Consider the following 15,125-nt stretch of genomic DNA (forward strand, 5'->3'; position numbering starts at 1 on the left):
GTAGCTCCCCTTGAGCGAGCTCATTTCCTTCCCAGGAGCTGAAATGTGCCGTTTCGGGGGCATTTGGGGGCTACAGCGTGCTGCTAAGAGGGATGTTGGAGCTCCTGCAGGGCAGTGCTTCCACTAAGGCAAGGCCTTTTCTGCATCTTCTACTGCCCTGCAAGCGAGGATGCTTGGGGCACACAAGAAGCTGGCAGGGGACACAGCTGCAGGGATTGCAGGGATTCCTAAAGTCATAGCCAAATCCAAGAAAGAGAGGAGGACGTGATGCTTTTGATAGAAAGGAGCTGGGTTTTGGGGCAAAATCCGTCCCTTTTTCTATCCCGGAGACACCCAAGGGCGTAGGACAGCAGCACTGCAGGGCAGCAAGAGATGCTGTGCATTTCTCTCGTCGCCCTGAGACAGCCACTGGGTGACGATGGTGCCAAGCGTCTTGAAAGAGACCTTGCTTTCTCAGGCCCAGGTGTCCAGCTGCACACCAAGGCCGTCCCTGGCTTCCAGGCGCAGTTGCCAGGCCCAAGGCCGAGCTCCTCTGCGAACCCCCAGCCCAGCAGACCTTGCTCCTGGCGTTGTGGAGCAGCCATTTCACGGGAGCCTTTTCTCCTGGCAGTCAGCTTAGCGCCATTAGCTCTGCCAGCGGGACGCCTGAGAGCCGTGGGAGCTCAGCAGAGAGTCACTGTCAGCCTTGGAGCTCAGAAAGGTGGGTGGCCACAAGTACCCTGAGCGTCCAGCTCGCATTGAGGACTGCTGCTGGCACTCGAGGCGTGGAGGTCGGCATGGTGCAATGGGAGACGCCACTGTCCTGCTGGTGGGACAAGAGACACTGATGTGCTGCTGCTGCAGGAGGAGACTTGAAGGTGCTGCTGCTTCGAGGTGCTGAGGAGCGGGCAGCCTCCATGCCGGTGGCTGAGCTGAGCATGCTCCTGTTCATTAGCGCTCTCCCCTTCCTCTCTTTTTCCGGAGGTGGAGAGAGAGAAACGCATAGATCTCTTTCTTTCCCGGTAGGAAATGGAAGAGCCTCGTATCTACATATTGGCCAGATTCTGCCTGGCGCCCTTGGGACTGGGGATCTGTGTTGATCTGTAAGAAAGAGCAATCGTCAGCACAGCAAATCCCCGTGACCTTGTGTCTATCAGCATCGTCCAAATCCCTCTCTAGAGCTGTGGGCTGGCTAAGCTGTGTGTTGGATGGTGAAAGTGGGAAATGGGAATGGGATGGGAAAGGATGTGTGTGCCGAGAAATCCTTGCTGGGATGGGAAGACTTCCTTGGGGTGGAAAGGCATTGGGCTCGGCAATGAAAGAGATGGGAAATGTTCTCTGGGTTTGAAAGCATTGGGAAGCAAAAGCATTGGGATGGGCAGTCACTCCAGGGATGGGAAAGTACTGGGATGGGAAATCTTTAATGGGGTGGGTAACATTTATTGAAGTAGGAAAACCATGGGGAAGTCCTCCAAGAGAGGGGAATTCTTTGGGAAGAGATCTCTTTGGATGAAGGGAAAAATCTGTTTGTGTTGATGGGAAATCTTTTGTATGGGAATCTGTTCTCATGTGAACTTGTCAGGATGGGAAATGACCATGAGGATGAAAGCTGGTCCCGGGCTGGGAAATGCTCAGGACGGGCAAGAGGCGGTGTGGAAGCGTCGTGGGCATGGCAAGTGCTGCGTGGGAGGGAAAGCCTGCTGGGGATGGCCAAGTCTTGCGCTGGGCAGCCTGCTTGGCTCCAAAGCCTGCAGTCCTCCCCAAGATGTCGGCGAGGGGCTGGTCAGCCGTTGGGACGGAACCCCCGTTGCCCGCGTTCCCCAAGCAACCGCCCCACTCTCCAGCCACCATGGCAGGTCCAGCAGCCGGCTCCCACTCCTCCCGGGGCTGCGGCCCTGCTGGCGAGCCCAGCGCCCCAGAGCTCAGCCCAGCGCCCTTTTTCCCACAGAGGGTTTCCCCAGACGGCTTCCGCGGCTTCCGCAGACGCAAAACTCCCCCTTCGTCGTCCCAGCCGTGCCGCCAACGGTGGCTGCCTGGCTGCTTCCCTCCCTCCCCGGAGCGATGGCGCTGCCCTTGCAGCCCCCCCAGGTACCCACCCTCCCCTCCGCACTGCCCCAGGCCACCATCTGGCACGTGGTGCCGGGGGTCCAGGGGCAGGTGCTGCAGCTCCCCGCCAGGGTGCAGCTGCCACCTGGGGGGCACCTCCCAGCCCAGGGGCACCACCTGCAGCTTGGGCAGCTCCCCGCCGCCGCCGTGGGGCAGCTCCCTGCTGTGGGGCAGCTCCCCCACAGCGCTCCTGTGGGTGCCCCCAGTGTCTCCCAGCCCCTGCTGATGTGGACGGGGACGCTGGTGCCCCAGGATGGTGCTCCCCTCTGCTTGAGGCCCAGGGCCGTGCTCCATGGGGAGCTCCTGCACCCCGCAGGCACCTGCCTGCTGCAGGCCCCTGCCTACCCCGGCCCCCCACCACTCCTCGTGCCGGGGCCTCCGCTGCGGGGGCAGGCGCTCCCCGCGCCCCGCACCCTCAGCAGCAGCCGGGGGCAGCTGCCGGAGCCCTGCTTGCACGCCGTGGGGCTCAGCGAGGACCAGGGGCCCCCGCTGCCCGGCCCCACTCCCCCCGAGCCTGCCCAGGCTCCAGCGACCGCCAGCACCCAGACGGCGACGCCCGACGGTGAGTTTGGGGCTGGCCCAGCCGGCCGCTGGGCGCCCCACACCCAGGAGCCATGGCAAAGCTGGCAGCGGGGGATGCTTGGGGGATTGCATTGGCTTGCTTTTTCCTCAGCGGCGACACTTGCAGAGGTGCCTGAGGAGCCCCTGGAGCTGCTGGAGCTGGGCCCCGATGCCTTCGCCGAGGCCTTTCCCCAGCTGGCAGGGGACAGCCAGCAGCTGCAGCACCTGCAGGACCAGCTCCCGGCCGACCTGGACAGCTCCGGCTTGGAGGAGCTGCTCAGCTGCCTGGATGCCGTGGAGCACCAGGACGCCTTCGCCGCTGTCCCCAGCAGTCCTGTCCTCAAGCGCTTCCTCTCGCAGCTGCCCGACCTCTGCGAGGACATCGAGGAGCCCAGCACACAGGGACTGGCAGCCACCAGAGCGCTGGGTGAGGTCCCCTCAAGCCCTGGGCTGCACCCCGACAAGGTGCAGGCTGGGCGGGCGCTGCAGCCCCCTGCAGCTGCTGTGCCGCCACTCAGCTCCCCCCTCAAGCCTGCAGCCCGGCCCCAGCTCAGGAGAGCCCTGCCCAAAAGGCCCCCCCAGCAGGAATTCATTCCTGCCTGCAGGAGAACCCTGCCCCAGCCTCCCTTGGCTCCCCTCAAGAGGCGCCCCGACCCTGACTGCCTCCCTGCCCACAAGAGACCCCTGCCCCAGCCTCCCCAGGCTCCCGTCCAGAGCCCCCCCGACCCTGATTTCCTCACTGCCCTCAGGAGAGCCCTGCCCAAGCCTCGCCTGAGTCCCCTCCAGAGCCCCTCTGACCCTGCCCGCAGGAGACCCATGCCCAAGCCTCTCCCCAAAAGGCCCCCCCAGCAGGAATTCATCCCTGCCCACAAGAGAACCCTGCCCCAGCCTCCCTTGGCTCCCCTCAAGAGGCCTCAACTTCTCCCAGCCCTCAGGAGAGCCCTGCCCAGTCCCCCTCGCAGTCCCCTCCAGAGCCCCCCGCTCTGGAGGGGACTGCCCACGGCTCTGCCCACGCAGCCGCGCACGCTGCAGCGTCCGGCGCAGCCCCGCGGGGACTACGTGCCCTGCGTGGGGCCCTGGGCGGGCGGCGACGCAGCGCCCACACCGCTGGAGGAGCAGGAGTCGTCGGTGCCCATCACGCCGCAGCAGCGTCCCGAGCGGGAGCGCCTCAAGAAGCTGGCCCAGGAGGAGCGGCAGCGGGCGGCCCACCACATGAGGATCGGCCCCGGGCAATTCTTCGAGCAGCGGCAGAAGGACCACGCCAGAGCCTACTCTTACGGCTACCCGTGACCGACCTCGGGCTTCTCCTCGACGGCCCCCGCAGCACCCAGGCCCGCTCAGCACGCAGGCAGGCACAGAGACCTCTGCAGGCACCTGCTCCAGCTTCAGCCACGCTCCTCAGCCCTTGCCCCTCTCGCTTGCCCTCTCCCCTCTCTCGTGCTGGACCTACGCACTGCTTGCCACTCTCAGGGATGGGCAACGGCAAATGCCAATGGCAAATGCGCGCGCGCCTCACCCAGGAAGGTGGCAATGGCAAGCTGGGGGGATGCTGGCAGCAGCTGGGCTGGGAAAGCTTGCCCATGGCAACTGCTGCTTGGGACACCAAAGGGCTGAGAGACAAGACTTAGCTCTTCTTTCGGGGCATTGCTCTTCTTTGCTGCCTTCTGGATTACATTCCTCTCCTTAGGTGCTCACTCAGCAAGGCCTCTGCCTGCAGCTCTTCTTGCACTGGGACACCGAGGGGATCAGAACTGGGACGTTGTTGGGATAGGAAATGATCAGTGGGATGGGAAGTGATGATGGGGATAGGAACTCATTGGCACGGGAAAAATGGGTTTTATTTGTATTAAATTTACATTTTTAAATTTTATTTAATTTCCTGGGTTTTATTTGTATTAAATTTAAATTTTTAAATTTTATTTAAATTTCTGAGTTTTATTTTTATTAAATTTAAATTTTCAAATTTTATTTAATTTAATGAGTTTTATTTTTATTAAATTTAAATTTTTAAATTTTATTTAATGTACTGGTTGTATTATTTATTTCATGAAATCCACTTTATTGACTGTGTTGTACAGTATGGCATTGTTTCATTATTAGAAAATGATAAGTATTTACTATTATTAATTAAACAATATTTACATATTTTATACATTATAAATTATCAATATTCTCATTTCTAATTTTGTTTGTTTTTATTCCTTTTCTACCCTATTAAACTCTCTTTATCCCAGTGCACTGCTTTGGACTTTAGTTTTCCTTCCGAGTCGTTGTGGATCCACTCCGGATGGGGGGACATTAGTGAACGCCTGTGTGCTTCAGATCCAAGGTCACCTTTGCCCTCAACTCAAGATCCATGTTTGCATCTGTTGTCATGAAGCAATGTTAACAACAGCAACAATTAAGTTACCTCATTTATTATTTCATGTTATTTCATGATTTCATGTTCAGTTATTTCATGCAGCCCGCTCCCGCTGCCCATGCTCAGGCCGGGCATGGATGTGGACATGGCCAGCACGGACGGCAGAAAATGGGTGCATGGCTGGATGGCTGGCTGGGTGGGAGTTGGGAATTCAGCCTTGGGATCAGAACTGGGAGGTTATTGGGATAGGAAATGATCAGTGGGATGGGAAGTGATGATGGGGATAGGAACTCATTGGCACGGGAAAAATGGGTTTTATTTGTATTAAATTTACATTTTAAAATTTTATTTAATTTACTGGGTTTTATTATTTATTTAATTAAATCCACTTTCTTGACTGTGTTGTACAGTATGGCATTGTTTCATTATTATAAAATGATAAGTATTTTATATTATTAATTAAACAATATTTCTATATTTTATACTCGTAAGGGGGTGTCGAGAGGCAGGAGACCTTTTCTCCATTAACACCAGCGACAGGACCCACGGGAACGGGGTTAAGCTGAGGCAGGGGAAATTTAGGCTTGACATAAGGAGGGGGTTCTTCACAGAGAGGGTGGTTGCACACTGGAACGGGCTCCCCAGGGAAGTGGTCACTGCACCGAGCCTGTCTGAATTTGAGAAGAGATTGGACCGTGCACTTAGTCACATGGTCTGAACTTTTGGGTAGACCTGTGCGGTGTCAAGAGTTGGACTTGATGATCCTTAAGGGTCCCTTCCAACTCAGGATATTCTATGATTCCATGATACATTATAAATTATCAATATTCTCATTTCTTATTTTGTTTGGTTTTATTCCTTTTGTACCCTATTAAACTCTCTTTATCACAGTGCACTGGTTTGTTCTTATACTTTTTCTTACACTGTGGAGCCCAAAACTGCACTCAGTACTCAGTACATGGAATACCAAGAGAGACTGCCTGGCATTTTCTCTTCTCTGCAGAAGCTCTGTTGCTAACACTGTCCAGAAATCACCACTGTCACAGACAGTAGTAGCATTCCCTCCTCCCACAGTTGGTTCTTCCCCCCCAAGACTTAGACACCATCCAGAAAAATAAGAAGAATAATACTAATACAGTAAATAAAATAAAATAAAATAAAATAAAATAAAATAAAATAAAATAAAATAAAATAAAATAAAATAAAATAAAATAAAATAAAATAAAATAAAATAAAATAAAATAAAAAAATAAATTAAAATAGTCAAAAGCCATCAGGAAGGCAGTGGTGCAGACTGTGGAGAGCCTGGGTTCAAATCCTTCTTCTGTGAGGCTCTGAACCTATATCCCACCACAATCTCTCTGCTAATGTATGGCAGGGAAAGGAGGAAGAAAGAACATATCTCCTGCACTTTCCATTTATTGTTGACTGACAATTCTGTAGAGTTATAAAGCCTCAATCAGTGAGATACAGGGTTCTTCTCACATTGTCTCACTGTGCCCTAAGCGGAACAGCTCTCATTTAATAGATGCTTCACCACAAAATCATGAGTCATCTGCAGTTTTGAACTTTTCTGGGATCAAGTCCCTTCAGATGGTTGAGGAATCTGCTCCAGCACCTATGTAAACTGGTGCTCTACTAAGCTAGTGAGTGAACAAGAGAGAAATCCTCTGCTAGATGACTTGACAAATTGGGTCTGAAAATAGTGTTGAGGCAGAATAGTCCACGATTTTTGCCTTGGGTGCACAGAGGGATTGGGTGTTGTAGACTTCTTTTATTCTTCATTAAGATAAACATTTTCAAAAATGTGCTTGTTCAACCTTGCTCCCACTGTGTGCATGGGAGGGAGATAACTGAAAGTGGGGAGCGTTGCTTGGATCCTGCAAGTGGCTGAGGTCCAGTGGGGTTGGAGGCTTTCTTCCTCCTTTTGGAAATGCAAAGCAACCCTGCACCTCCCCTGCACTTGCAGAAGGATCGTGACAGCCCAAAGCACAGCGGCTTTGTAATTGCTGCATACACTTCGATCGGATTTACGTTTGGTAGCAGGGGCCTGCAGGGATGGCGTCTGTGAGAACAGGCCAGACAACAGCCAGCTCCAGATAGCTCCAAAAGGGCCCCGGCGCTTGCCAGAGCTGAGCCAATAAGCGATGTTGTTTGCACCTCTGGGAGAGCAGATGTAAGCAGGGGGAAATACTGCTGCACAACAGAAGCTGGAAGAGCAAGGAGTGAGAAGCAGCCCTGCAGCCCCCAAGGGCCGTGCAGCAGGAGGCAGGAGGTGCTCCAGGCTCACAGCAGCAGTTCCCCTGCGGGCTGTGCAGGGAGAGGCCCCTGGTGGAGCAGGCTGTCCCCCTGCACCCATGGGTCCCCCATGGAGCAGATCTCCACGCTGCTGCCCCCCTGTGGGTGGAGGAGCCCCCGGTGGAGCAGGTGGCTGTGGCCTGGAGGAGGCTGCGGCCTGTGGAGAGCCCCCGCAGGAGCAGGCCCCGGGCCGCAGCTGAAGCCCCCCCGTGGAGAGGAGCCCACGCAGGAGCAGGGGGGCTGGGGGGAGCTGCCGCCCAGCTGTGGGGGACCCGTGCTGGAGCAGTTTGCTCCTGGGGGATGGATGGATGGATGGAGCCCGTGGGACGGAGCCGTGTGGGAGCAGTGCTTGAGGAGCTGCTGCCTGTGGGCAGCCCGTGTGGGATCAGCTGGGGAAGGGCGGCATCCCATGGGAGGGACCCCACGGGGAGCAGGGGCAGGGAGGGACCCTGAGGGTCACTCTGCTGAGTCTGCTTTGCCCGTCACGATACTTGTTGAGCCATCGCCCTGTCCTTATCTCAGCCCTGGAGCCCTTTGCATCGTATTTTCTCCCCCTTTCCCTTTGAGGAGGGGGAGTGAGAGAGCGGCCGTGGTGGAACTCGGCTGCCCACCCGCTTCGAACCACCGCAGTTGCAAAGTCCTGGGAAAGATTTCTTTCAAGAAATTAAACAAGGTGTTTAACAAAGAAATGCAGAGTTTCCTTTTGAAGGCTTCCTGGAGAATTGGGCTTCTTTCCTATTCCCAGCTCAGAGGAAGGGAATTGTTGATTTCACCTTCTTTTTTCTGACATGGAAATCAAAGGTGAACTGCTCTACAAGGACGGGCAACGTCTCAGAATCAAGCTCTTTTGCTCTGTAGTCCTTTCTCAAGGAAAAGATTGATCACACACCTTCCACAGATGTAGGGGAGCAGGGAATAATTTGGGAACTACTCTAATTCAAGTCAGTTTGGGCATAGTGGTACTTCCCTAGCTGTTTCTGAGACAGACGCATTAGCAACAGAGAGTGTTGTGCCGTCACTGGGAGGCGCCTGCGGTGATGACTTCAGAAACAGAACTGAATTGTGTCACCACAGCACTTTGGCAACAGCTGCCTCCGTGCACGTTTAGCTGGGAGGCACAGAGAAGGGTGCTGGATGCGATGAAACCACGTGAGGATTTGTGGATCTCCCCTTGAGGTGCACAGAGAGGGACCATGCCCTTCTGTAAGTGTTTTGATGCTTGGCTGAGGAAAAAAATGTGGTTTTGTTGTGAATGCTTCATTGTAGTATTCTGTAGTTTGTGTCAAGTCCTTACAGAAGCCTCAAGGTTGGTACTTTGCTCAATGATGGAGCTGCACAGAGTGAGAACAGACCCAATGTACGGGTGAGGGCCTCTGCACGTTCTCTTCTTCCTACAGACGATCAACAAATAAGGGGAGACAGAGAAGAGTGTGCTGTGGTCCTCCCATAGACCGCAAGTACTAAAGCATAAACAAGAGGCTTAAGAGTCCCCCTGTCATGTTAAAATTCAGGACAGCAATGGACTTCCTCACACGGGCTGGCCTGTCGACTAGTGTCTCAGGCTGTGGCGTATGAAGATGCACTCCATCTGCTTTCAGGGTAGCAATGGCAGTGGGCAAGCTGCCTGACCTTAACATTTGTCATTTCATTTCTCACCTGAGTTTTGGTGGTTCTCCACGGTTCATTCTTGGTCTAGAAAAAAAAAAAAAAAAAAAAAAAAAAAAAAGTGAATTTGGATCAAAATAAAAGGATAAAAGGATTTCCTTTCCATTAATTACATGTTCTTAACTTAACTAAAAAAAGTGAACTGCGATGAAAATAAAAGGATTTCCTTTCCATTCATTACATGTTCTTACCTTTGTAACAGATTTGGTTATTGACTTAGAAGGCAAATATCTGGCCAGACTGCAAGACTTGTGCTCGCAGCGTGGGACAGCTCTCGTAAAGGTGATTCAGGGCAGTTTCTGGAAAACAAGACATCAGATCTCCCAAACAGCTTTCTTTGTGCTAATGTAGGAAGGGTGAGTAAGTGTAAAGGTAAGAGCCCAGATACCGTAAGAAGCAGAAAGTGTGAAGGAAACTTCCTTCTGGCTGATACAGCTCCATATCTAGTTGTCAAGTATGAAGAGAGCAGTGCTAAGTTTCTTGGGGAGAGGTAAAAAAGAAGAGACTGGGAGATTGTAAAAGGAAAAAGTGGGATTCCCTATTTCAGGAAATCCTAGGAACTGGAAATAGAGATTGGAAGAGTGCTTTAAGCCAAGACAGACATGTTTTAAAACTAAAACGTAGGAGTTGAATGAACCAAGAAATGAATCCCTTTTGATTATGCAGTTGTGTCCAGTGTTATCTTGGGAAATATGGTTTCCACATAAAACGTATCTGGGGCTTGAAGTTCTCCTAAGGCCCTTCTCTGTGTATTCCCTACTGTTTGGTAAGCGCTGAGGTCACACTGCAGACAGCAGCACGTCCTCTCCCCACTACTTAGCTGTCTGTTCTCACAACACGTCTAGGAACAGAATGGCTTGGACACAACTGCGCCTAGGACCGAGTTCATTCAAGCTGCTGGACGAGGTAAAAGCTCTGGACAAGCGAAGGGGAGGGAGGGATGGGTGGACATACAATATGATCACTTTAATCTCATTTCTCTAAGAATCCTGGCTGAGAAAACAAAACAAAACAGAATCAAAAAGAACAGAACAGAACAAATGAAGCAAGCAGCTAGCTTGCTGGAGACATTGTCTGGGAAGCAGTGAAAACACTTGCAAACAAAAACACGTCAAAGGACTAACTCTTTGAGCTTAATTCTAATCCAACAGCATAACCTCAAAGTCCTGTTTCTGTTCGTAACAGACTGGTCCAGTAACATGTCCCATTGGATGACTTTGCAGCATAGATGTCAGGAATGCAGCTTGGGATCCCCTCCTTCTACTCAGAGTTCACTTTGAAGGGATGAGCAAGTAATTCTTCCTGGGTTGACGGAAATCTAAAGTCTGTTTTCTAACACTCTTGCAGACGCTTCTCTGTCCATCGGCCTGTCCTGCCAACTCTGGTGTGAGTGTGAAGTTGTGGCAAGAGGGATTTCCCATTCCTATTTGACCTGATGGACACCAGCTTTCCTCGGAAATGGCTGATGTTGCTGAGGAGGCAGCAGTATCAAAGCCCTTGCTGATGAAGGTACAACCAGCTGGGGAGGCTTTGGCATTTCTGCACAACGCTGCTCCCTGACTGTCACTCCAGACTCAGATTCGGAAAGAAGCAAAGCAAGCTAGAGGAAAACTGGATGTCCTGGTAATTTTCTTTTTCTTTTATTTCTTCATTCTTCACTTGTAAGAAAATCTAAATCTTAACCCTTTGTTTGAAAACACGGCTTTACGGAAATGCTTATGGGTGTGCTCCTTCACCTTGTGTGGAACCTGCTTCACCTCGCTTCAGCTATAGGACACCTATGCTCCAATTTATGCTTCCCATGATAAAGCGGTGTTCTTTCGGTGTTCTTTTCTGTGATGCTTGCAGGCGAGGTTGAAAAGAGTTGTCAGTAGGATTCTTCGTTTCCTTTGCAGTATCCAAAGCTCCGTATTACCGTGGATCTTCTCCTCTGATCTGGAAAGCTTCACAGGCCAAAAGAGAATAGAGATGAAGAAGGAAATAGAGAATGCTGACCAATATTGCCAAGTACCACCCGTAAGTTTTGTGAAAGAATCCGGTGCATTTCTGTAGTGGTAGAAAGTTCATAAAATCATCGTCGTGCACTTGAAGGCAAGCAATGCTGTAAAAATGAAGAATGCAAGGCCCTGCTTAAGGACAATCTTCAGGCTGCTTCTAGATCAACAGCTTATTTGCTTCTTCCACAACCTCATCTCCGCTTGCTTAGAAGTTGTGAAGGTCGGAAGCACACTCCGTCTTTTTCATCCCCTCTGTGTATCTTTTCCCTGACAGCAACTTCTGTCTTGGCTCTTCACATCCAGCCAGAGCAGTTGCTTTGCCTCCGCAACCTGCAGGCTGACCTCTCGTGTGTACCTGTGCTGGACTGAGGGTAATGCTTGTAACGCACACAGATGCTGCATTCACTGTGACTTTTAGAAAAGAGAGCAAGAAGCTAACCTGCACAGCAGACTCTTAGGTTTCTGTCTCTCTCTCTCTCTCTCTCTCTCTCTCTCTCTCTCTCTATCTGCATATATATTTCAGTACTTATTTACTTCTTTAAAGATACCTTAAATAGAATAGATACTTTAAGAAAGCTTACTTGTTCTTCCCCTTTCCTTGTTTTTAACGTTTGCTTTTCTAACCAATCCTTAATGTTACAACATTGGATTGATGCAGTACTCAGTCCTTAGAAGTTCTCAAAGCACATCAGTGATTTCTCTATTTCTCAACCTTTCCATCTTCATTGAGATCTCTCATCTGAATTTAGGTAGGAGGTGAAGAAGAACACTGCAAGCAGCTGAAGCCGTATCAGACACATGCTTCTGCTAGGAAGTCATTCCGAGTGATTCCACGGTGTACTTTAGACAGGTTTGCTCTGGTCCTCTGGACTCAGCATCCCCAAGGGATATTTCAAAGCTCTCGGAAGGACCCGTCATTATCTCTGACACTGCAGCCTCCAGTAGGAAGGGGTAGATATTCCTTGCCCTTGTGCAAAGGAACTACTCAGTTAGCTGTTTCTAACCCAAATCTCGTTGTTGTCTTCTATTGACAGACACCACCCGGCTAGCCAAGCTAAACCACTGAAAATGGAAGGAGTGGGACATCTTCCAAAGCCTGCTGCTGCTTCTAAGCAGAAGTGCGCTGTAGGTGGGGACACAGCAAGAGGACACGTCCAGGCCACGGTGGAACTGCAAGGCACCTGTCTGAGCCACACAACGAAGTCAGCGATTCCCAGTTGGAGACTGTTGCTCGACCAGTGACACAGCAGCTGGAGCGCTTCTGGTTGCTGCTGATGGGTTCCCGTGAATCAGCCAGGGATAGGAGCTATGAGAACGACTGAAGCGATTTGAAGTTACCTGAAAGAAAGAAGAGAGGAGAGAAGAAGACAAGAGGGGAGGGAAGGGGAGGGAATAAAAGGAAGGGAGGGCAGGGGAGGGTAGGATAGGATAGGATAGGATAGGATAGGATAGGATAGGATAGGATAGGATAGGATAGGATAGGATAGGATAGGATAGGATAGGATAGGAAAGGATAGGGTAGGGTAGGGTAGGGTAGGGTAGGGTAGGGTAGGGTAGGGTAGGGTAGGGTAGGGTAGGGTAGGGTAGGGTAGGGTAGGGTAGGGTAGGGTAGGGTAGGGCAGGGTAGGGTAGGGTAGCGTGTTCGAGGGGAGGGGAGCATAGGAGAGTATAGGGTAGGATACGGGAGGGGAGTGTAGGAGAGTGTAGGTGAGGGGGGCATAGGGTAATGTAGGGTAGTGTAGCGAACGGGAGTTTAGGGTAGGATAGGGGAGGGGAGTGTAGGAGTGTGTAGGGTAGTATAGGGGAGGGGAGTGTAGCAGAGTATAGGGACAGGGAGCATAGGGGAGGGGATGGTAGGGGAGGGGAGGAGACAGGAGGGGAGGGGAGGGGAGGGGATCGGGGGGAGGGGAGGGGAGGCAAAAGTGGGGAGAGGAGGCAAAAAGGGGAGAGGAGGGGAGGGGTGGGGAGGAGACGGGAGGGGAGGGGAGGGGAGGGGAGGGGAGGGGAGGGGAGGGGAGTGCTACCATAAATAAAATTGCCAAATACATGACATTTTGGATCTGGAGCCAAATCTTTGTGTACATGTCCTCTCCCCGTAGCCCCACGTGCTGACCACCCACCCGAATCTATCATACTGTTGGTCAGAAAGAACAGGGAGCATAGGGGAGGGCAGGGGAGTGGAGGGAAGGGAAAAGAGGGGATGGGAGGGGTGGGGAGCGCTACCATCAATAAAATTGCCAAATACGATGAAGGAGCAGCAGAGCCTGCAACCTCCATTCCCCAACATCCTCCAACCACCCCCCCACTTCTCCGTGGGAAATAGGTAGAAGAATCAAGACTGAGGTTTAGCCTGGGATGGAGGTAGTGTGGCGAGGTGGTTTTCTGTTTGGTTGGTTGGTTGGTTGGTTGGTTGGTTGGTTTTAAAGTTTTTAAATTCTCACTGTCTAATTTAGGATAAGAGAGAGAAAGTTGTGTTTCCTATTGCCCTGGAGTTTCTGTTGGTCTGGCCACGGAAATGGAGTACTCAAAATCCTCAGGACACTCAGTTTATACCAGATTTATCCTAAAACTGCAGTATTTCTAGGCCCTTGGGATTCTTATCAATTAAAACATACTTTTTCACGCACAGAAGATGCAAAAAAGTGCGTCTACTGCAGTATGCAGACAGAGCCAGTCCTGTCTCTTGATTCCTTCTGCCTTCTGCCTGAAGAGCAGCAGACAATCGAGTTCTTGTCTTCAGTAGCTACGGCCTTAACCAACTGTGCAGTCTGTCCATTCATACACAGAGGAGGAAAAATAGCGTGGAATAACTCCTCTCCTTTGTGCTGACAGAGGAGGGTACAGCTTCCTCACTCCAACCCCACCGAGGCAAACCAGTCAGCAGTGCACGCCAGAGCCTCTGTCTCTTCCCCGTCTCATGATGTGCAGCTGGATCACTCTCCCTTCTATCCCCAGGATCGCTTTCAGCACAGTCACAGAAGGGTCAGACTCACAGCTTTAGGACCCATCAGAAGAGGCTTTCCCTCTTCTGCCACCACACCACACCCCCTATACACATGCAATTTCACACATGCAAAGAGACACCATGGATTGGGGAGTTGCACAGAGAGGAGACCACACCCGTTTGCCTGCCTGCAGTTTGACACCAGTAGGGAGGTAATTCCGGTCAGGAGTTTCCATAGAGATGACAGAATATGGCCCTAGGGTCCTGCTGCTTCTTTCAGCCCTAATTCTTCAAATCCATAGGAACGGAAGAAACCTTCCCAGCCAAGTGCTGCATATCTTGAAGGTTGGAGAACCCACAGCCTTCTGCTTCATTTCATTTTAAAGATCAATCCCAATGTCACTCCCATAGAAGTAGTGGAAGCCATCTGGCTGGCTTGGCTTTCTCTCCAAAGAAGACCAAATGAGAGTTGGTCACGGGTGAGGATGAGCCCTGACAGTTCCTGCATTTTGGTTCTCCTGCAGCCCACAAAGCTCTCACTGCCTTGCCTGAATTTTAACCCCTTTGGAACCAAATCTACAGATTATCTCTGTAAATCCAAAACAGCACTTATTCACCATGTGAACAACAAATGCCTGGGATGGTTAACAGCACTTAGGTGCAAAAAAGAGCCCCCGCAGGAGCAGGCCCCGGGCCGCAGCTGCAGCCATGGAGAGGAGCCCACGGGGAGCAGGGGCAGAGAGGGACCTTGGAGGAGGGAACTGTATCCTCTTTTTTCATCGGTGCTGAGATTGAGGATCAGGATTTCGTGGTAGGAATTTGTTTAGATGAACCAATTTACCTCCATATGGATTTTGTATGTTTGTTTCACCTTGTCTTGCAGGACCATCTTGGCTGGGTCTGCAGTGTTGTGCAAAAGTGAAGTTTTTCACAATAAAGAGCAGCTTTTTTTTCGGGGAAAAGGCTGAGGTGGCCTTCATCAGAGTCTTGTGACCTGAAAATGCAGAAAATGGGTGCATGGCTGGATGGGTGGGTAGGAGTTGGGAATTCAGCCTTGGGATCAGAACTGGGACGTTGTTGGGATAGGAAATGATCAGTGGGATGGGAAGTGATGATGGGGATAGGAACTCATTGGGATGGGAAAAATGGGTTTTATTTTTATTGCATTAAATCCACTTTATTGACTGTGTTGTACAGTATGGCGTTGTTTTAT

The sequence above is a fragment of the Anas platyrhynchos genome, chromosome 10, assembly GCF_047663525.1.
Source record: "Anas platyrhynchos isolate ZD024472 breed Pekin duck chromosome 10, IASCAAS_PekinDuck_T2T, whole genome shotgun sequence".
NCBI lineage: Eukaryota > Metazoa > Chordata > Aves > Anseriformes > Anatidae > Anas > Anas platyrhynchos.